This window comes from Helianthus annuus, chromosome 5, assembly GCF_002127325.2.
Source record: "Helianthus annuus cultivar XRQ/B chromosome 5, HanXRQr2.0-SUNRISE, whole genome shotgun sequence".
NCBI lineage: Eukaryota > Viridiplantae > Streptophyta > Magnoliopsida > Asterales > Asteraceae > Helianthus > Helianthus annuus.
Window position 1 is genome coordinate 112,724,900 of NC_035437.2, and position 24,290 is coordinate 112,749,189.

Here is a 24,290-nt window from a genome sequence, read left to right on the forward strand (position 1 = left end):
TACTTTTAGACATAATACAATTTAATGAGATCTCTTTACTTTCAGGTATCTGAGGTCCTTCTTGAACCTTCATGTCTAATGTCTCTTCAGGAGACATTTTTAATATAACCTCGACTTGACCATCTTAATTAGTTGCTCCAACTTTCTAGGAATTTTATTATTGGAATTGACTGGTCTCCCACGCTTCAAACGTGTAATAGACTCATTACAAACATGTGGTTGTCCTTTTTGGACACTCATTTTAATTGGAGCATTAGCAGTTGGTATATGTGACATAGTAACCTTTTTAAGGTCAGTAAATGCGTCTGGTAATAGATTCGTTAATCTTTGTAAATGAGTTATTATTTGAACTTCTGGTTCAAACCTTTAGTTTTGAGGATCAATGATAATTCATTCCAACTCATTTCTTTTTCAACTGCTTTTTATCTCCCCCTGATATTGGGAATATTAATCCATTGAGATGGATATCAATTAATTGAGTCGTAAATAAATATCTCGTGAAAGACTCTATTCATTATCATATATTCCCAACCATCTTTTAAGGTCCCATATTTGTGCGTAGTGGTGGATCATTTTCAACATATACCGCACAACCAAAATCATAGAAGGGACATCTTTGGTTCCTGACCAAAAACCAACTATAATGGGGAGAAACTATTACAACATGTTGGCTTGATGTGAGTTTGTACTAAAATAGAAACATAAACTTTTGCTCTTGTGATCATTGACTTTGCAATAAGTTGTAGATGTTTAGTGACCGTCTTCAACAAAAAACACTTATTTTAGTGATCTTAATAACTTGAAAATAAATTTCACAGTTATAACCAAAATAAATATGCCAATATGGAACAATGTACTTGCTATATCATTAGCCAAGCCATAAATCACACAATCCTTAGTTGTATTCAATAACCATTTAGACGATGCATCGATTTTAAACACAAAATGGTATCATGTTAGGATATGCGTATCCTTTAATCACTTCCAGAATATTTAGGCATACATACCCTCCTTTATATGGCAAAATATAAAATTTTCCTTGAGAGTAAACATTACATGCTAATTACCAGCTTGAAGAATCTTTTAGCTCTTCATTATGTTTCACATCATCATTGACTAGGTGTGGTCTAACCGGTCATGCCAACTAAGTAAATAATCATGATACATAAACTTCTAGTTTACGATCGTATGTGTATTAGTTGCATTATGCGAGAGAACAACGCATTATCATTGCAAACTATCATGTTATATAACTTTTGTCCTTCACATTTTGTTCTCATATAATCACTCCCTTTATTTGCCACTTGTGGTGATCATATTCTTTATTAATATGATCATCGTTGCATTTCATTTTTGATGGTCGATCTCATTATTAACATAACCATCTTTACAATTTTCTTAATGATGTCCATGATCACAATGATCAATATATATTTACTTCATGGAGAGTAAAACCAAACAAGTTTCATGGTTTTTTTCATTATTTATTTGAACATATAGATATAAAGTTACTTCAAACCGTTCATACCCTTTTAATGGTATTGCTATTTCAGAAGCATTTTAGAGGTTTGACAAACAAAATTTGTTTTATCCAATTTTTCCATTATAAATAAATTTCTCCTCACATAACATCAATTGAGAAGAAATTATATGTCCAAGTATCCCTTTTTATAACCTTATAATGAGATTCCACTTCGGGTGTCATACTAAACATACTTATACTATTCCATGAAAGTGATAATAAATCTTAATTTTGATTATAGTATCCTTTATCTATATAAATAAATGATATCATAAATAAATAGTACATGGTATCTCATAAAATCAATAAACAATAGTCATTAACGTGTCATCATCTTAAACAAATTATAGTAAAACTTTATGGCATACAATGTTTCATCAACCTTATGCAAATGCATATAATTCTATGTACTAACCTATCAAGATACAATTAATCACGGCGTAATCTAAAAGTGTACCTCGTATATAATTTATTAGTATACTTTGAAACATAAACATATATCTTCATCATTTATATATAGCATTTTAACTAACATATGGATCATCATTTATCAGTTGTAATAAGCCTTTTCTTTCATAATAATAAATTATGTTGTTCCCAATAGTATAAAAGAGTATATCTGTAACACCCTAGTTACTAAATTCCAATTTTACATGAAAATACCACAATTAGATGTGTAGTTAAGACCACACATACTGTACAAAATGCGGGTTTATTAAAAACTTTTACAATTTAAGTGATATACATAATGTGATTTAAATCACCGTTTAGAATAACGACAAAACAACGTTGCGGAAGCTTTATTTAGTGTGTGTTCGGTTCTTGCTCGATGCTCGATCTTCATCCGGGACCCTCGACATTCACCTGTGATCAAAACCAACTTAAAGGTCAGTTTTGATAATTAATTAAACTAATACAATGGGGAAATTAGGAAAATCCCACATGGATATCTTAAACCCAAAATAAAAACTCATTTCTGACCTCCACCGTAACTTACGGTGGCACCGTAAGTTACGGTGGTCTCTGTGTTTCAATTATTCAACCGTACAACAGTAGGCATTTACCGTAACCAAATCATGTCCACCGTAACTTACGGTGGCACCGTAAGTTACGGTGGCCCCTGCATCATTCCTTTCCTTTTTGCCGTTTTTGACACGAAAACTTTCGTATCTTTCAAACCGCTCGTCTGTTTGACCTACCGTTTCTTCCTACGTGATTGTAAATTGAACCTCCATCAAATGGAGTCAAGACCCAACATCTGGATTAACAAAATTTTAAGACTTTTAAGTCTTCGGCTTATTAACCCTTTTTACCAAATTTGACCCGTTCGTGATTTTATCAAACAAACCTGTTGTTTGATTCTAATTTCTCATTTTTAACCAAATCTTGTTTTCAAAACATTCTGTCTAAATAATTTAAATCCTTCGGTTTACCTATTAAGGTAACCGAATGCCTTTTTTTTTATTTTGCCTAACTTTCATAGAACTTCAAGTTCTACATGATAAGTTAATCTATTATACATACCTGGCTCGGATCAACTTACTAACCCGGTTTAATACCTTGCTTTATAATTGCTAATTAAGAGCGATGCGAGTATCCATTGGATATCTACTCCTGTAAACATATAACTCGACACCAGAATCATTAGTCGATATTGTCAAAAGGTGATGTCTACACCTTTTGACCCGTTTGGCCGAATTGACCGTTTATCTTTGCGAGATAATATTTATTATCATCTCATCTACATGACTCGCTCCTTTTAACACCGTATGCTCATTTTATTTATAAACCGTTTATTACCATTTTCGGCTCTTTATGTCTTTCGCGGGAAAGCGTCTTTTAAAACTAACGATTATTGTCAACGTGTGACTAAATTACCATTTGTCTTATTCGTAGTCAATATGACAAAAGAACATTTTAAAATATATGACTAGTGTAAGTTATACTTACCTTGCATCCTTGCGAGCTTCATACTTGAACTTGTATCCATTTGACCCGTTCATTTCCAAGCTCCTACCTAGCTTGTCAGAGTCAAACTACCATATCATATCCACAAGATGATTAGATTAGTCAACCATTAACATGACCATCACACCTTATGGATTCACACACTTATTCACCAAAGTATGCTATTTATTCAACAACTATATTATTTACTTATTTATTTTTTTGTCATAATTCTTTCCATTCACTAACCGTTTGACCCGTTAGTCAAATTATTTATACAAACTAGTTAGTAAGTGATTTTGAACACTTTAAGCATGTCATATAAAGTGTTACTTGTTCCTAACAATAAATGCTTCATGACTAAACAAGTATACGCAATCATATGTCTTTTTCTTGGTTAATAAGAACATTACTAAAGTGCAGCGATTTTGTATTCAGCTGCTGTAATTGACCATTTTGACCCATTTAAAAGCTGAATTAGATCAACATGTTCAAAAACGGATCGTAGAACTCTGAAATAGCTTTCTAGGCATATATGGTACGTCTTCTAACGATGTTCCTATGATTTTATATGATTTTTACAAAATCAGCTCTGAAGTAAAAAAAAATGCTTCCTGTCAGCTTGCTGTCAAAACAGTTCAGCCGACTTCGGACACTGTTTTGACCCGTTTAACATCAGAATTTAACAAACATGTCCAAACATAAAACGTAGTATGTTTTAATAGCTTTCTGAGCATATAAGGCTCAACCTCACAGGATGTTCCAGTGATTTTATATGATTTTTTAAAAACTGCAGCCCAACAATTTTTTTTTCCAATCAGCTTGCTGTCAAAACAGTTCAGCCTACTTCGGACACTGTTTTGACCCGTTTAACATCAGAATTTAACAAAAATGTTCAAACATTAAACGTAGTATGTTTTAATAGCTTTCTGAGCATATAAGGCTCAACCTCACAGGCCGTTCCAGTAATTTTATATGATTTTTTTTAAAACTGCAGCCCAATAATTTTATTTCCAATCGGCTTTGTTATATTTTCTTGTTCAAGCATTTTAACAAGCACCTTGTGTGCAACACGAAACATCAAATTTCTCCAGCCCATTTAAGTGTTCTAAACCCTTAAATTCTAGCAAAATTAACAAGTACTAACATCAAACTTTTTTTGGGTAAAGGGTTACCCCGGTGATTTTTATAAATATCAACAAAATACAAGTACAAGGCTGAAAATACCCTCTAGTTCTCTTAGTGGCATACCACTAAAGAGTTCAACACAAACAACCAAAATCACAACCAATTACATCAAAACAAAAAAAACATTGGTCTTCAATTGTCATCCAAGAAATCTTCCTTATCCATCTTCCACTCTTCCAAAAATCGCTTAACTTTTGTCGTTTGTTTGTACTTGAAAGAGATTAACTTCAAATCTAACTTCAGTGAGTTCTATTAACACAATTTAACCATTATGATTCTAGTGTTCATCATGTTTCTACAAAACCCATTTAGCACATAATCGGGTGATCATGAATTCACAATTAGGAACATCAATTCAACAAGTAAATGACTAGGGTTTACTCCTAGACATAAAATCATTCCTAATTTCATCATATAACGAACATGCAACCATAAATTTCAGATTTCTAAGTTTACCTAGAAATCCAACTAGAGATTTTTCATTAAATTTTACATACCTTTTAATCCTCTTGTGATGAGGATCAATAATCCATGCTTAAATTTCGATTTTGGACTGAATTGGACCTTCAATTTGCAAGATTAGTGAAGTTCTAGGGTTTTGAAGAGTGGGGAGTCGCCCCTGCCCTTTCCTGTACGACCAGACATCCTTAATGGGTGTTTGGTTTTGATTTTTATTAAAATTAGTAATATAATTTCAATTTCTTACAACTTAGGCCCCTCATCTTTTGTTTGACATATAGTTTTGGTTGTTTTTAACCCTATCATAAGTTACTTCTAGAATATTAGCTAACTAGGTTAAAATTCCTAGTTAGTAAGTTCTTGTTTATTCAAGAATCCTAATATTCGCCGGGTTACTTTTACCACTAAAGGTAATTTACCCGTCTTTTAGTATAAACGTGGTTTGATTACCAAACCCGTTTTCGGGGTGTTACAAGTCTACCCCCTTAAAGAGGTTTCGTCCTCGAAACCTTTTCTTACATAACTCATTGAGTTTAAACTCAACGTATTTTTTTTTACGAGATATCTTTTAAACATTACTTATACTTTTAACCAATTGTTCGTATTACCATATAGGTATGGTAACATCTTTTTGGTCACTAATTGTCTACATATCTCATACGACATAGTGCAACTTGAAATAACGTAATCTTGTTATTTCCACTAGTTAGTTAACTTAGCGATATCCATCGCTTTCATATATTATCGAACTCTTTGTGAATCCGTTACCTTGACCCGTTTAAAGGTCTTTAGTGAAATCTTTCTCTTTTAGCAACTATTTCTTTTGTTTTCCAATTCATTTATTCGGTTCAGTTATACTGAATCCACCGCTTACAAGCAACCAACTTACTTAAATTTCCTTAACCGATCTCACTAACTAGACTTATTAGTCCAGTTGCTTTTTACCGCTCGCCTGGTGATAATGTGATTCCACTTCACATTGCATTTCTTAACCGTGATCGTGTCACGTCATGTTTAATTTATATCAACCTTTCATTTTCGAAAATACCACTTTTTCGAATATATCGTCTTGCACCTATCGATGTTAAGACCCATACTCTTTGATATATTTTTTTTTATTTCCAAAATCGTCTTGTAGTATTCATATTTGTTAAAACGTTGTTTCTCACTAAAACTTGAAGTTTAATTTAACGTCTTCTCTTTAACTTTCGTCAATTACTCATATCAAGAAATTGACAATTAAGAATTTATTCTTTTTCATTCTTATTTTACGCGGGGATTCTCAACCAGTTCCCTCGCTATGTCTAGATAACCCATAGGTTCATTCACTTAGCCTCGTAGGCTATTTCTTTAGGCTCTCACCTCTTTAAGGCGAGTCCTTTATGATCCTTTTTCCTTTTTATTCATGACCCGTAGGTCATTTTGGTCCCGTAGACCTTTACACTGTTTATAACCTGAAGGTTATGATGATCCCGTAGATCATTCTTTTTACTCGTATCTTTATTAAAATATATATTTGGTGTCAAAGCACTCTTTTTTTGTTTGAAAATCATTTGTTTTCATGCTTGAAATCCGTTAACTTTGACTGTAGTTCGTGTCTACAATCGTTTTCTTTCGGATAATTCTTCCGACTCTATGACTTCTCACGTCAATTAAGCATCGGTTTGTCTCAAGCTTACTGTTATCCGGCTTGCGCTTACTTATGCCATCAAGCATTATACTTTATTCAACCCGTTCAACCTCAAAATAGTTGAATATAATTATCAAAATTTCTGTTTGCAAAATTTTATGGTCTTTCAGTCATAACTCATAATCCGAGTCTTTTGACTTTAAATTCGTGTTCCCGTTTCTCGGTTTACGCATGTGTTTAAATCCTTACCCATCAACCGGGTACTTTACCGAAGTCATTATTAGTGCAAGCATTCCGGTATACATTAAGATTTCGTTTTAATTTGTTTGGTTGTCTTAGCGAAATCCATCGCTTTTATTCAACCAAACCTTTATTCTTTATTCGACCATCCTTGACAGTCTTATAAACTATGAATGATGATTATTATCATCATCATCATCATTTCTTTACTACGACCAAAGTCAACGACTTTGATCGTTTTTCCATGTGGGCAATACCTTTGTTTCTATGACCCCGCGGGTCATTTATACTTTGGTTTTACAATGCCCTTTTTGTCTACCATGGTTGTTTCGTCCGAAATGACTTATGTCACGAATTTCCTTGGGTCATTTATTTCTATGTGCGCCATACGTCGTTTTTATGGTTCCCGCGAAAACCATTTATACGAGTATGCCCATAAGATTTCTTGACCCTAAGGATCCTTTAAATTTTCATTCATCTTGACCTTACTACATCGGACATAACTGCGCTCATTATAAGAAGCTCATGCTATCATGTGTTCACTACTTACTTGGCCAGAGTAAGCGATCAACACATGGTACGCGTGACCTTATTATAATTACCACATCACGTCCCATGTAAGTAACTCCTCAAATTATTTCCATATTTATGATTTCATTTGGTAAAACTTTATTTAATTGTTAGTTAACAATTATTAGTTTTAGTCGTTTATCCTTGAACATGTAAAATGTCCCTTTTTATAAACATTTATTCACATTTGTTGATGTGATCATTACTTTTCTCAATAGGATTTATATTGAGAATACTTACTTGGATGATCACTCTCGTCCAAGTTTCTATATAAACTGAATTTTGTTATTGTCTTGTTATTCACAATTTGTGAATAATACATATTCTCTACTGAATTTCTCTTGGAAACGTCATCCTGGATAGGTAACCTATCCAGGTTTTCCAAGTTTCATATTCTATATGCAACTGTCATTCACTATGTATTTGTTGCATATTACTTTTTGTACTATAAGTTTAAAATGTGCACCTGGTAATGCTTGCCCCGACGGGCATTCCTTGCCATTACTTATTTGCGATCGTTACGCGATTTAGGTCCTTGATGAGTATGCTCTTCTTGTCACATCTCGGACCGTTCCATCATCATATCCGCAATTTGTTCAACTCTCGTCATCTTCAGACGCGAGTGTCCTTCAATTAAAACATTCACAAGAGTTAGTAATTTCAACTTCAATAATCGCCCGTATTATAATATAAGGCTTTTTTTTTTTTTTTTTTTTTTTTTTTTTTTTACTATACGCGTCAACGCGCGTATTTTCGTCAACCATATTAATCATTTTAATTGGGGTAACGTGTATCACACGATAGCCCTATGTGTTGTTTACAACACTTTAGCATGCTAAGCTATTAACATACACGTACTTACCGGATTTGCGATCAAGCCTCGAACCGAACACACCTTAATCTTTAACCATGAGCTCTGATTACCAACTTGTAACACCCTAGTTACTAAATTACAATTTTACATGAAAATACCACAATTAGATGTGTAGTTAAGACCACACATACTGTACAAAATGCGGGTTTATTAAAAACTTTTACAATTTAAGTGATATACATAATGTGATTTAAATCACCGTTTAGAATAACGACAAAACAACGTTGCGGAAGCTTTATTTAGTGTGTGTTCGGTTCTTGCTCGATGCTCGATCTTCATCCGGGACCCTCAACATTCACCTGTGATCAAAACCAACTTAAAGGTCAGTTGTGATAATTAATTAAACTAATACAATGGGGAAATTAGGAAAATCCCACATGGATATCTTAAACCCAAAATAAAAACTCATTTCTGACCTCCACCGTAACTTACGGTGGCACCGTAAGTTACGGTGGTCTCTGTGTTTCAATTATTCAACCGTACAACAGTAGGCATTTACCGTAACCAAATCATGTCCACCGTAACTTACGGTGGCACCGTAAGTTACGGTGGCCCCTGCATCATTCCTTTCCTTTTTGCCGTTTTTGACACGAAAACTTTCGTATCTTTCAAACCGCTCGTCTGTTTGACCTACCGTTTCTTCCTACGTGATTGTAAATTGAACCTCCATCAAATGGAGTCAAGACCCAACATCTGGATTAACAAAATTTTAAGACTTTTAAGTCTTCGGCTTATTAACCCTTTTTACCAAATTTGACCCGTTCGTGATTTTATCAAACAAACCTGTTGTTTGATTCTAATTTCTCATTTTTAACCAAATCTTGTTTTCAAAACATTCTGTCTAAATAATTTAAATCCTTCGGTTTACCTATTAAGGTAACCGAATGCCTTTTTTTTTTTTTATTTTGCCTAACTTTCATAGAACTTCAAGTTCTACATGATAAGTTAATCTATTATACATACCTGGCTCGGATCAACTTACTAACCCGGTTTAATACCTTGCTTTATAATTGCTAATTAAGAGCGATGCGAGTATCCATTGGATATCTACTCCTGTAAACATATAACTCGACACCAGAATCATTAGTCGATATCGTCAAAAGGTGATGTCTACACCTTTTGACCCGTTTGGCCGAATTGACCGTTTATCTTTGCGAGATAATATTTATTATCATCTCATCTACATGACTCGCTCCTTTTAACACCGTATGCTCATTTTATTTATAAACCGTTTATTACCATTTTCGGCTCTTTATGTCTTTCGCGGGAAAGCGTCTTTTAAAACTAACGATTATTGTCAACGTGTGACTAAATTACCATTTGTCTTATTCGTAGTCAATATGACAAAAGAACATTTTAAAATATATGACTAGTGTAAGTTATACTTACCTTGCATCCTTGCGAGCTTCATACTTGAACTTGTATCCATTTGACCCGTTCATTTCCAAGCTCCTACCTAGCTTGTCAGAGTCAAACTACCATATCATATCCACAAGATGATTAGATTAGTCAACCATTAACATGACCATCACACCTTATGGATTCACACACTTATTCACCAAAGTATGCTATTTATTCAACAACTATATTATTTACTTATTTATTTTTTTGTCATAATTCTTTCCATTCACTAACCGTTTGACCCGTTAGTCAAATTATTTATACAAACTAGTTAGTAAGTGATTTTGAACACTTTAAGCATGTCATATAAAGTGTTACTTGTTCCTAACAATAAATGCTTCATGACTAAACAAGTATACGCAATCATATGTCTTTTTCTTGGTTAATAAGAACATTACTAAAGTGCAGCGATTTTGTATTCAGCTGCTGTAATTGACCATTTTGACCCATTTAAAAGCTGAATTAGATCAACATGTTCAAAAACGGATCGTAGAACTCTGAAATAGCTTTCTAGGCATATATGGTACGTCTTCTAACGATGTTCCTATGATTTTATATGATTTTTACAAAATCAGCTCTGAAGTAAAAAAAAATGCTTCCTGTCAGCTTGCTGTCAAAACAGTTCAGCCGACTTCGGACACTGTTTTGACCCGTTTAACATCAGAATTTAACAAACATGTCCAAACATAAAACGTAGTATGTTTTAATAGCTTTCTGAGCATATAAGGCTCAACCTCACAGGATGTTCCAGTGATTTTATATGATTTTTTAAAAACTGCAGCCCAACAATTTTTTTTTTCCAATCAGCTTGCTGTCAAAACAGTTCAGCCTACTTCGGACACTGTTTTGACCCGTTTAACATCAGAATTTAACAAACATGTTCAAACATTAAACGTAGTATGTTTTAATAGCTTTCTGAGCATATAAGGCTCAACCTCACAGGCCGTTCCAGTAATTTTATATGATTTTTTTTAAAACTGCAGCCCAATAATTTTATTTCCAATCGGCTTTGTTATATTTTCTTGTTCAAGCATTTTAACAAGCACCTTGTGTGCAACACGAAACATCAAATTTCTCCAGCCCATTTAAGTGTTCTAAACCCTTAAATTCTAGCAAAATTAACAAGTACTAACATCAAACTTCAAATCTAACTTCAGTGAGTTCTATTAACACAATTTAACCATTATGATTCTAGTGTTCATCATGTTTCTACAAAACCCATTTAGCACATAATCGGGTGATCATGAATTCACAATTAGGAACATCAATTCAACAAGTAAATGACTAGGGTTTACTCCTAGACATAAAATCATTCCTAATTTCATCATATAACGAACATGCAACCATAAATTTCAGATTTCTAAGTTTACCTAGAAATCCAACTAGAGATTTTTCATTAAATTTTACATACCTTTTAATCCTCTTGTGATGAGGATCAATAATCCATGCTTAAATTTCGATTTTGGACTGAATTGGACCTTCAATTTGCAAGATTAGTGAAGTTCTAGGGTTTTGAAGAGTGGGGAGTCGCCCCTGCCCTTTCCTGTACGACCAGACATCCTTAATGGGTGTTTGGTTTTGATTTTTATTAAAATTAGTAATATAATTTCAATTGCTTACAACTTAGGCCCCTCATCTTTTGTTTGACATATAGTTTTGGTTGTTTTTAACCCTATCATAAGTTACTTCTAGAATATTAGCTAACTAGGTTAAAATTCCTAGTTAGTAAGTTCTTGTTTATTCAAGAATCCTAATATTCGCTGGGTTACTTTTACCACTAAAGGTAATTTACCCGTCTTTTAGTATAAACGTGGTTTGATTACCAAACCCGTTTTCGGGGTGTTACAAGTCTACCCCCTTAAAGAGGTTTCTTCCTCGAAACCTTTTCTTACATAACTCATTGAGTTTAAACTCAACGTATTTTTTTTACGAGATATCTTTTAAACATTACTTATACTTTTAACCAATTGTTCGTATTACCATATAGGTATGGTAACATCTTTTTGGTCACTAATTGTCTACATATCTCATACGACATAGTGCAACTTGAAATAACGTAATCTTGTTATTTCCACTAGTTAGTTAACTTAGCGATATCCATCGCTTTCATATATTATCGAACTTGTGACACTTCGGAATTTCCCGGACAATCTTTCGATGTAACATGCGTGTACGTATACTATTAAATGAAAAAGTTGTGTATTGTTTTGATGTTCTATGTGATCTTTGTGCTAGTGTGTTATACGTATGTATATATATATATAGATATAAGAGAGTGGGTGTGTATGTGAGATGAACCGGAACCCGAAACCACAACCAAACCCGAGACCCGACTCGAGACCACCCGGTCTCGAGTGAACCGTGAACAACAAAAGGAGCCGGTTGTTTGGATTGGGCCGTTTGGGCCTTGTAACCGAGAACCCAACCCGGAAACCCCCCTAGCCCAACTCGGTACATTATATAAACCCAACCCCACCTCCCTTAACCATTTTACACACTCTCTTCTCACACTCTCATCTCTCACACAAAAACCCTAAAGTTTTAGCAACCAAGACCACTCTTCTCATCCCTCTCGGATCGACCCACAACAAGACCGCAATCGGATCTTCCCTTTTCTTCTCTCAGATCTTTGAGCTTCACACAACCGGTTAGCATAAACATCCCTATAGTTGCTTCGATTGTTTGTGTTGTTACTAAATGATGCTTGATTATTGTTAATAATGTGATGGTAGCTAAATGATGGTTAAAAATGCTTGGTCTATGTTGAAAATGCATGATATCCGATTTGTTTTGGTTTTTGTTAGAAGTTCATGATAGTCGGTTATAATGACATATTTTGGATGATTCGGATAGCTTATAAAATGTTGTGATATTCGGTTGTTATAATGAGGGTTTAGATAGATTACTATTGCATGTTCGGATTATTGTTGTTGTTCGTTTAGGATGAGGGTCCGATTGGAGGTTCTATGCAAGGTTTTGTGTTGTTTATGGTTGAATGTTGTTTGATTATGGTATGAACATCATGAAGAACAGTTTGAATGTGTTAAATATTTTGAAAATGCTGATTTTGATCCAAATTTGTGCACAAAACGACCAACAGACATGTTTAGTGGCATAGTACAACATTTACATGAAAATGCAATTTCATTGGATAGTACACTGCAGGTTCTAGAAGTTTGCCATGCACGTTATCACGGATTACGAGTCGCAACCTTTGGTTGCTACTCGAAACCACGCATGACCAGTCGAAACCTCCCAGTTGCGAGTCGCAATCAGCACCATCAAACCTGGTTGCGAGTCGCAACCACACCTGCTAAGTCGCAATCTCCGGTTACGAGTCGTAACCAAAACGTGACGGACCGAGACCGCAGTTACGAGTCGCAACCTCGGTTGCGAGTCGCAACCACCTTAGTTTCGACTGGGCTGTTTTGTGTATTGGGCTTTGACTGTTTTGCTGTTTTGGGCCTTAACGGTTGGGCCATCTATTGTTTGGGCTGTTTACTGATCTGCTACTGTTTGTATGTCTACATGTTACTGTATGTATACGTGTTCACTTGTACCCGACTTGACCCATGCTTGGTAACCATGCTAGGACGTGGTAACCAACGAGCTTAACCAAGTAACGTATCTTACCGAGCAACCCAAGGTGAGTTCACAACTTAAAAGCATGCGTCCCGGTGGTTTGGGACACGAGACTAAAACAACCCTATCCCCTTGTAAGGGGGATACCGTCTACATTCCTTCCCTAGTTATTGGGAACAAACTTACTTTATCTTCCCTTGTATTGGGAAACCTTTTTAGTCAATTACTGTTTATACGAAATGCAAATCAACGGCACTAAACGCAACTCTATCACTCAAGTCCCTACTACATAATACCGATTAGTCGCCGGTGCCAGGCGAACGAGTTATTAGTTGATAGCGCTATTTAGGTTTTACCAGCCTCACACCGTGCCATGGTATGGGATCGGTCGTGAACTAATGTACTCAGGCATCCGTCAATGATGATAGAACATTGACATCGGGGCATCCTGCGGAAACGCAAACGGTTACCTAGTGTTCGGTATTGGAAAAACAGTTTAGTCGCTAACTTTTGGGGTAGCTCCCCATGGCATGTATAAACGGATAAATTAACTGGTGAAACGAGTTTTTGGTAATTAAAACTGGACAACTAGTGAACTCACTCAGCATTATTGTTGACCCCTTACTGCATGCACTGCAGGTGGCCAGTGACTGGAGCAGCTGCTTGGGATGTGTAGTGGTCGTCTGCCCGTGTGTTGGGCATTTACTATGTTTACCTTACGAACAATGCTTAAAACTGTTAATTATGCTTCCGCTACATTTACTCTGAACTTAAAACTTTGAACACTGAACTTGATATTTGCTAATCTTATGGTTAGTAAGTATTACTCTTGTTATTAATTTAAGTTGTCAGTATAATTGGTGGCTGGATCCTGGTCAGTCACGCCCTCGAAGCGGGTGTTATCCGCGGGTGGATTTTGGGGGTGTGACAGATTGGTATCAGAGCCATTGGTTATAGTGAACTTGGTTTTTTTTAAAAAGGGAAAAATCTTTTTGAGAAAAACCAAACTATAACCCGTGACTCGTGACGACACTACACTCCAAGTACAAGGCTCGACTTATCTGACCTCATAGCTCGGACCCATAGTTACTTGCTTAATTGTCTTATGTTTTCTGCTTTACTATACGTACTAGTTGCCTGATTAGATAGATACATCTTCTCTCTTCTATCTCATTCTCGCTATGTTACGACATCACACTCATACTATGTTTTCTGGTTATGAAGACAATGAGTGGATGCGGACGAGGAAACGTCAACATGACTCAGGCTCAGTTTACTAACCTGCTCAACACTGTGGCTGCAGCTTTTGCAGCTCACCCTATAGGTAAACTCGTTGTTTTGGGATGTTTAGATCCTACCGCCACATCGTCTTTTCGCCTCTAAACCTATTTCGCTTCACTCCTCACAACAGGTCAGCCTGCACCTGTGCAACCACGTGTTTGTACCTTCAAGACCTTCATGGATTGCAAGCCTCTTCCGTTCAGTGGCACTGAGGGTGCCATAGGACTCCTACACTGGATCGAGAAGGTCGAAGCTGTCTTCGCTGTCTGCGAGTGTCCCCCTGCTAATTGGGTGAAGTTTGCTACTGGTACCCTAGAGGGAAGCGCACTTTCATGGTGGAAGGCGCAAATTCAGATGCTTGGTTTGGAGACTGCAAACGCTACTGCGTGGGAAGATTTCAAGGATATGATCAAGGAAGAGTACTGTCACAGGGATGACATCCACAAGCTGGAAAATGAGTACTATGAACTCAAGATGGTTGGGTCAGAGATTGAGACCTACACCAAGCTGTCCAACGACTATGCTGCTCTTTGTCCAAACATGTCTCGGCCTATGTATCGAAGAATCGAACTGTACATCAAGGGTCTAGCTCCGGAAATTCGAAGCCATGTAACTTCAGCCAACCACACTACCATTCAGCCGATCGTTCGACTTGCTCACAAACTCACTGATCAGGCTGTGGAAGAGGGCAGGTTGCCCAAAAGGATCAGTGCTGCGGAAGGAACTTCTAGTGATGGAAAACGAAAGTGGGATGGAAATCAGGGCAAGGATGCTAACCCTACTCAAGCCCCAGCTCAGCAAAGGAAAACCGACAACAACAAAAGCACTCAGCAACAGGGTGGCTACCGGGGAAACTACCCTAAGTGCAACAAGTGTAATAGGCACCACAATGGGGCATGCAACAAGGGTCAGTGTCAGCGATGCCACAAGATGGGGCACGAAGCCAAGGATTGTAGGAGTCAGTTCCCAGCAAGGCAGAATCAGCAACAACCTCAACAGCAACAGCAGCAGGGAAACAACAGAGCATGCTTTAAATGTGGAGCAACAGGGCACATGCGAAAGGATTGCCCTGAATTGAATCAGAATCGCAACAACAATCAGGGAGCTGGGAACAATGAGCAAAACAACAATGCTGGAAATGCAAGGGGCAGAGCTTTCGTGATTGGAGCTGGAGAAGCAAGGAACGATCCCAACGTCGTGGCGGGTAAGTTCCTACTTGATGATCGTTATGTTTCTGTGTTATTTGATTCCGGTGCCGATGCCAGTTATGTATCCCCTCGCATTAGTAAGAAACTTAAGCACTCGCCCGCATTATTAAGTTCTAAGCACATCGTCGAGATAGCTAATGGTAAGAACATCGAGGCCACGCACATGATCCGCGACTGCACCCTAGAGTTGTCTGGCCATACGTTTAGTATCGATCTTTTCCCTGTCAAACTTGGGAGCTTCGACGTCGTCATTGGTATGGATTGGTTATCCAAACATCGCGCTGAGATCCTCTGTCAAGAGAAAGCAGTTCGTATACCTCGCCGTTCTGGTCAACCCCTCATCGTCAAAGGCAACAAAGGTGGAGAAGTCACAGGCATTATCTCGCTCCTGAAAGCCCAGAAGTGCTTACAGAAAGGGCACGCCGCTATCCTAGCACTTGTCACCGACACTCACGAAAAGGAAAAGAGGATTGAAGATTTTCCTGTAGTACGCGACTATCCTGAGGTATTTCCTGAGGAACTACCTGGACTCCCTCCCCACCGTCAGGTCGAATTCTAAATCGAGCTCGCTCCCGGAGCAGCACCCATAGCTCGTGCGCCGTACCGTCTAGCCCCTGCAGAACTGAAAGAACTCGCTACGCAACTACAGGAACTATTGGATAAAGGATTTATCCGTCCTAGTTCATCACCCTGGGGAGCCCCAGTACTCTTTGTCAAGAAGAAGGATGGCACATTCCGAATGTGCATCGACTATCGTGAGTTGAACAAGGTTACCATCAAGAATCGTTACCCTCTCCCGCGCATCGACGAGCTATTCGATCAGTTGCAAGGATCGAGCTACTATTCAAAGATTGACCTGCGATCAGGCTATCATCAGCTGAGAGTTCGTAATGAAGATATTTCCAAGACTGCATTCAGGACTCGTTATGGTCATTACGAGTTCCTCGTCATGCCTTTTGGAATGACCAATGCGCCGGCAGTGTTCATGGATCTTATGAACCGCGTATGTAAGCCTTACCTCGACAAATTCGTGATTGTGTTTATCGACGACATCTTGATTTATTCGAAAAGTCATGAAGAGCATGAACAGCACCTACATCTTATTCTGGAACTCCTTCGCAACGAGCAGTTGTACGCCAAATTCTCTAAATGTGACTTCTGGCTTCGGGAAGTCCATTTCCTCGGTCATGTAGTTAATAAGGACGGAATTCATGTCGACCCAGCTAAGATCGAATCGATAAAGAACTGGCCTACGCCTAAGACTCCCACTGAAGTTCGCCAATTCTTGGGTTTAGCAGGCTACTACCGCAGATTCATTCAGGGATTCTCAAAGATTGCACAACCCCTCACGACTCTTACTCAGAAAGGCGTCGCCTACAAGTGGAATGCAGCACAGGAATCTGCTTTTCAGAGGCTTAAGGATAACCTCTGTAGCGCTCCTATTCTCTCGCTACCTGAAGGTACTGACGACTTTGTGGTTTACTGCGATGCGTCTATTCATGGACTCGGTTGCGTGTTAATGCAACGCGAGAAAGTTATTGCCTACGCCTCTCGACAACTCAAGACGCATGAAAAGAACTACACGACGCATGACTTGGAACTGGGAGCAGTGATCTTTGCTCTTAAGATATGGAGACATTACCTGTACGGTACCAAGTGCACTATTTACACCGATCACAGGAGTCTCGAGCATATCTTTAGGCAAAAGGAATTGAACATGCGACAGCGTCGATGGGTCGAACTCTTGAATGACTACGAATGCGCCATCAAATACCATCCGGGCAAAGCCAATGTCGTGGCAGACGCCCTCAGCCGAAAGGACACCGTACCAAAGCGCGTGCGAGCGCTGCAACTTACCATCCAGTCTAACCTCCCTACCCAGATTCGAAATGCTCAAGTTGAAGCATTGAAGCCGGAAAACATCAGGGCTGAGTCTCTGCGAGGGTCGAGACAGCAACTAGAACAGAAAGAAGATGGTGCTTACTATGTAACAGGGCGCATTTGGGTTCCATTCTATGGAGATTTACGTGAACTCGTGATGGACGAAGCCCACAAGTCCCGCTACTCGGTACATCCTGGTTCGGACAAGATGTACCACGACTTGAAGACTACATACTGGTGGCCCGGCATGAAGGCCCACATAGCAACATACGTCAGCAAATGCTTGACTTGCGCGAGAGTCAAGACAGAATACCAGAAGCCGGCAGGCCTACTCCAACAACCAGAAATCCCGAAATGGAAATGGGAGCAAATTTCCATGGATTTTGTTACAGGGTTACCTAGATCTCAACGCGGAAACGATACTATTTGGGTAATCGTAGATCGATTGACCAAGTCCGCGCACTTTCTGGCTATTAAGGAAACGGACAAGTTTTCTACCCTGGCGGAGATTTACTTAAAGGAAGTAGTTTCGAGGCACGGAGTGCCAACCTCAATTATTTCCGACCGAGACGCTCGATTTACTTCGGAACTGTGGCAAGCTATGCACAAATGCTTTGGCTCACGTTTGGATATGAGCACTGCTTATCACCCGCAAACGGATGGACAGTCCGAACGCACCATCCAAACCCTAGAAGACATGCTTAGAGCGTGTGTGGTCGACTTTGGCAAGAATTGGGAGAAGCATCTACCGCTAGTGGAGTTCTCTTACAACAACAGTTACCACACTAGTATTCAGGCAGCACCTTTTGAGGCATTGTACGGTCGTAAATGCCGGTCACCTCTCTGCTGGGCAGAAATCGGTGATAGCCAAATCACAGGCCCAGAGATGGTGGTAGAAACAACGGAAAAGATTGCCCAGATCAGACAACGCATGGCGGCAGCTCGTGACCGTCAGAAGAGCTACGCTGATAAGCGTAGGAAACCATTGGAATTCCAGGTCGGTGACCGGGTTCTACTTAAAGTCTCACCCTGGAAGGGTGTGGTTCGCTTTGGTAAACGGGGCAAGCTTAATCCGCGATATATCGGACCATTCGAAATTACCGAGAAGATCGGTAAGGTTGCGTATAGATTAAACCTGCCTGAGGAACTGAGTGCGGTACACAACGTTTTTCACGTATCCAACCTGAAGAAGTGTTTGTCGGATGAAACACTTGTGATTCCTTTTAAGGAACTAACGATTGACGAACAGCTACACTTTACTGAGGAACCGATTGAGATCACTGATCGAGAGATCAAAATCCTCAAACGTAGCCAGATACCTCTTGTACGAGTCCGTTGGAACTCGCGACGTGGCCCAGAGTATACCTGGGAGCGGGAAGACCAGATGAAGCACAAGTATCCCCAGCTGTTCCCTAACGAAAATCCCAGCACTGAAGCTACGAACGAATTTCGGGACGAAATTTCAAACTAACGGGGGGATGATGTGACACCCCGTTGAAACGCTTTCACTTACACTAGCTTGACAGTGGCTGCCTTAACTTTCGGGACGAAAGTTCCTAAAACTTGGGGATAATGTGACACTTCGGAATTTCCCGGACAATCTTTCGATGTAACATGCGTGTACGTATACTATTAAATGAAAAAGTTGTGTATTGTTTTGATGTTCTATGTGATCTTTGTGCTAGTGTGTTATACGTATGTATATATATATATAGATATAAGAGAGTGGGTGTGTATGTGAGATGAACCGGAACCCGAAACCACAACCAAACCCGAGACCCGACTCGAGACCACCCGGTCTCGAGTGAACCGTGAACAACAAAAGGAGCCGATTGTTTGGATTGGGCCGTTTGGGCCTTGTAACCGAGAACCCAACCCGGAAACCCCCCTAGCCCAACTCGGTACATTATATAAACGCAACCCCACCTTCCTTAACCATTTTACACACTCTCTTCTCACACTCTCATCTCTCACACAAAAACCCTAAAGTTTTAGCAACCAAGACCACTCTTCTCATCCCTCTCGGATCGACCCACAACAAGACCGCAATCGGATCTTCCCTTTTCTTCTCTCGGATCTTTGAGCTTCACACAACCGGTTAGCATAAACATCCCTATAGTTGCTTCGATTGTTTGTGTTGTTACTAAATGATGCTTGATTATTGTTAATAATGTGATGGTAGCTAAATGATGGTTAAAAATGCTTGGTCTATGTTGAAAATGCATGATATCCGATTTGTTTTGGTTTTTGTTAGAAGTTCATGATAGTCGGTTATAATGACATATTTTGGATGATTCGGATAGCTTATAAAATGTTGTGATATTCGGTTGTTATAATGAGGGTTTAGATAGATTACTATTGCATGTTCGGATTATTGTTGTTGTTCGTTTAGGATGAGGGTCCGATTGGAGGTTCTATGCAAGGTTTTGTGTTGTTTATGGTTGAATGTTGTTTGATTATGGTATGAACATCATGAAGAACAGTTTGAATGTGTTAAATATTTTGAAAATGCTGATTTTGATCCAAATTTGTGCACAAAACGACCAACAGACATGTTTAGTGGCATAGTACAACATTTACATGAAAATGCAATTTCATTGGATAGTACACTGCAGGTTCTAGAAGTTTGCCATGCACGTTATCACGGATTACGAGTCGCAACCTTTGGTTGCTACTCGAAACCACGCATGACCAGTCGAAACCTCCCAGTTGCGAGTCGCAATCAGCACCATCAAACCTGGTTGCGAGTCGCAACCACACCTGCTAAGTCGCAATCTCCGGTTACGAGTCGTAACCAAAACGTGACGGACCGAGACCGCAGTTACGAGTCGCAACCTCGGTTGCGAGTCGCAACCACCTTAGTTTCGACTGGGCTGTTTTGTGTATTGGGCTTTGACTGTTTTGCTGTTTTGGGCCTTAACGGTTGGGCCATCTATTGTTTGGGCTGTTTACTGATCTGCTACTGTTTGTATGTCTACATGTTACTGTATGTATACGTGTTCACTTGTACCCGACTTGACCCATGCTTGGTAACCATGCTAGGACGTGGTAACCAACGAGCTTAACCAAGTAACGTATCTTACCGAGCAACCCAAGGTGAGTTCACAACTTAAAAGCATGCGTCCCGGTGGTTTGGGACACGAGACTAAAACAACCCTATCCCCTTGTAAGGGGGATACCGTCTACATTCCTTCCCTAGTTATTGGGAACAAACTTACTTTATCTTCCCTTGTATTGGGAAACCTTTTTAGTCAATTACTGTTTATACGAAATGCAAATCAACGGCACTAAACGCAACTCTATCACTCAAGTCCCTACTACATAATACCGATTAGTCGCCGGTGCCAGGCGAACGAGTTATTAGTTGATAGCGCTATTTAGGTTTTACCAGCCTCACACCGTGCCATGGTATGGGATCGGTCGTGAACTAATGTACTCAGGCATCCGTCAATGATGATAGAACATTGACATCGGGGCATCCTGCGGAAACGCAAACGGTTACCTAGTGTTCGGTATTGGAAAAACAGTTTAGTCGCTAACTTTTGGGGTAGCTCCCCATGGCATGTATAAACGGATAAATTAACTGGTGAAACGAGTTTTTGGTAATTAAAACTGGACAACTAGTGAACTCACTCAGCATTATTGTTGACCCCTTACTGCATGCACTGCAGGTGGCCAGTGACTGGAGCAGCTGCTTGGGATGTGTAGTGGTCGTCTGCCCGTGTGTTGGGCATTTACTATGTTTACCTTACGAACAATGCTTAAAACTGTTAATTATGCTTCCGCTACATTTACTCTGAACTTAAAACTTTGAACACTGAACTTAATATTTGCTAATCTTATGGTTAGTAAGTATTACTCTTGTTATTAATTTAAGTTGTCAGTATAATTGGTGGCTGGATCCTGGTCAGTCACGCCCTCGAAGCGGGTGTTATCCGCGGGTGGATTTTGGGGGTGTGACAGAACTCTTTGTGAATCCGTTACCTTGACCCGTTTAAAGGTCTTTAGTGAAATCTTTCTCTTTTAGCAACTATTTCTTTTGTTTTCCAATTCATTTATTCGGTTCAGTTATACTGAATCCACCGCTTACAAGCAACCAACTTACTTAAATTTCCTTAACCGATCTCACTAACTAGACTTATTAGTCCAGTTGCTTTTTACCGCTCGCCTGGTGATAATGTGATTCCACTTCACATTGCATTTCTTAACCGTGATCGTGTCACGTCATGTTTAATTTATATCAACCTTTCATTTTCGAAAATACCACTTTTTCGAATATATCGTCTTGCACCTATCGATGTTAAGACCCATACTCTTTGATATATTTTTTTTATTTCCAAAATCGTCTTGTAGTATTCATATTTGTTAAAACGTTGTTTCTCACTAAAACTTGAAGTTTAATTTAACGTCTTCTCTTTAACTTTCGTCAATTACTCATATCAAGAAATTGACAATTAAGAATTTATTCTTTTTCATTCTTATTTTACGCGGGGATTCTCAACCAGTTCCCTCGCTATGTCTAGATAACCCATAGGTTCATTCACTTAGCCTCGTAGGCTATTTCTTTAGGCTCTCACCTCTTTAAGGCGAGTCCTTTATGATCCTTTTTCCTTTTTATTCATGACCCGTAGGTCATTTTGGTCCCGTAGACCTTTACACTGTTTATAACCTGAAGGTTATGATGATCCCGTAGATCATTCTTTTTACTCGTATCTTTATTAAAATATATATTTGGTGTCAAAGCACTTTTTTTTTTGTTTGAAAATCATTTGTTTTCATGCTTGAAATCCGTTAACTTTGACTGTAGTTCGTGTCTACAATCGTTTTCTTTCGGATAATTCTTCCGACTCTATGACTTCTCACGTCAATTAAGCATCGGTTTGTCTCAAGCTTACTGTTATCCGGCTTGCGCTTACTTATGCCATCAAGCATTATACTTTATTCAACCCGTTCAACCTCAAAATAGTTGAATATAATTATCAAAATTTCTGTTTGCAAAATTTTATGGTCTTTCAGTCATAACTCATAATCCGAGTCTTTTGACTTTAAATTCGTGTTCCCGTTTCTCGGTTTACGCATGTGTTTAAATCCTTACCCATCAACCGGGTACTTTACCGAAGTCATTATTAGTGCAAGCATTCCGGTATACATTAAGATTTCGTTTTAATTTGTTTGGTTGTCTTAGCGAAATCCATCGCTTTTATTCAACCAAACCTTTATTCTTTATTCGACCATCCTTGACAGTCTTATAAACTATGAATGATGATTATCATCATCATCATCATTTCTTTACTACGACCAAAGTCAACGACTTTGATCGTTTTTCCATGTGGGCAATACCTTTGTTTCTATGACCCCGCGGGTCATTTATACTTTGGTTTTACAATGCCCTTTTTGTCTACCATGGTTGTTTCGTCCGAAATGACTTATGTCACGAATTTCCTTGGGTCATTTATTTCTATGTGCGCCATACGTCGTTTTTATGGTTCCCGCGAAAACCATTTATACGAGTATGCCCATAAGATTTCTTGACCCTAAGGATCCTTTAAATTTTCATTCATCTTGACCTTACTACATCGGACATAACTGCGCTCATTATAAGAAGCTCATGCTATCATGTGTTCACTACTTACTTGGCCAGAGTAAGCGATCAACACATGGTACGCGTGACCTTATTATAATTACCACATCACGTCCCATGTAAGTAACTCCTCAAATTATTTCCATATTTATGATTTCATTTGGTAAAACTTTATTTAATTGTTAGTTAACAATTATTAGTTTTAGTCGTTTATCCTTGAACATGTAAAATGTCCCTTTTTATAAACATTTATTTACATTTGTTGATGTGATCATTACTTTTCTCAATAGGATTTATATTGAGAATACTTACTTGGATGATCACTCTCGTCCAAGTTTCTATATAAACTGAATTTTGTTATTGTCTTGTTATTCACAATTTGTGAATAATACATATTCTCTACTGAATTTCTCTTGGAAACGTCATCCTGGATAGGTAACCTATCCAGGTTTTCCAAGTTTCATATTCTATATGCAACTGTCATTCACTATGTATTTGTTGCATATTACTTTTTGTACTATAAGTTTAAAATGTGCACCTGGTAATGCTTGCCCCGACGGGCATTCCTTGCCATTACTTATTTGCGATCGTTACGCGATTTAGGTCCTTGATGAGTATGCTCTTCTTGTCACATCTCGGACCGTTCCATCATCATATCCGCAATTTGTTCAACTCTCGTCATCTTCAGACGCGAGTGTCCTTCAATTAAAACATTCACAAGAGTTAGTAATTTCAACTTCAATAATCGCCCGTATTATAATATAAGGCTTTTTTTTTTTTTTTTTTTTTTTACTATACGCGTCAACGCGCGTATTTTCGTCAACCATATTAATCATTTTAATTGGGGTAACGTGTATCACACGATAGCCCTATGTGTTGTTTACAACACTTTAGCATGCTAAGCTATTAACATACACGTACTTACC

The 24,290-nt window shown here is 38.4% G+C and overlaps 1 long non-coding RNA gene across 8 annotated transcripts; it reads right to left on the reverse strand.

Annotated features, from left to right (window-relative positions):
- Positions 1–2,215: 2,215 nt before the first annotated feature.
- On the reverse strand, positions 2,216–24,075 carry LOC110940893. Of its 8 annotated transcripts, none has more exons than XR_004892775.1 (5): positions 11,243–13,775; positions 9,820–11,040; positions 8,023–9,483; positions 3,473–3,558; positions 2,216–3,136 (listed from the first exon to the last, which is right to left on the reverse strand). It is a non-coding gene; the product is annotated as an uncharacterized LOC110940893 (long non-coding RNA). The 8 variants fall into 8 exon arrangements; XR_004892774.1 differs by having other exon boundaries at positions 3,473–4,906; XR_004892773.1 differs by having other exon boundaries at positions 2,216–2,386; positions 3,047–4,906.
- Positions 24,076–24,290: the final 215 nt, after the last annotated feature.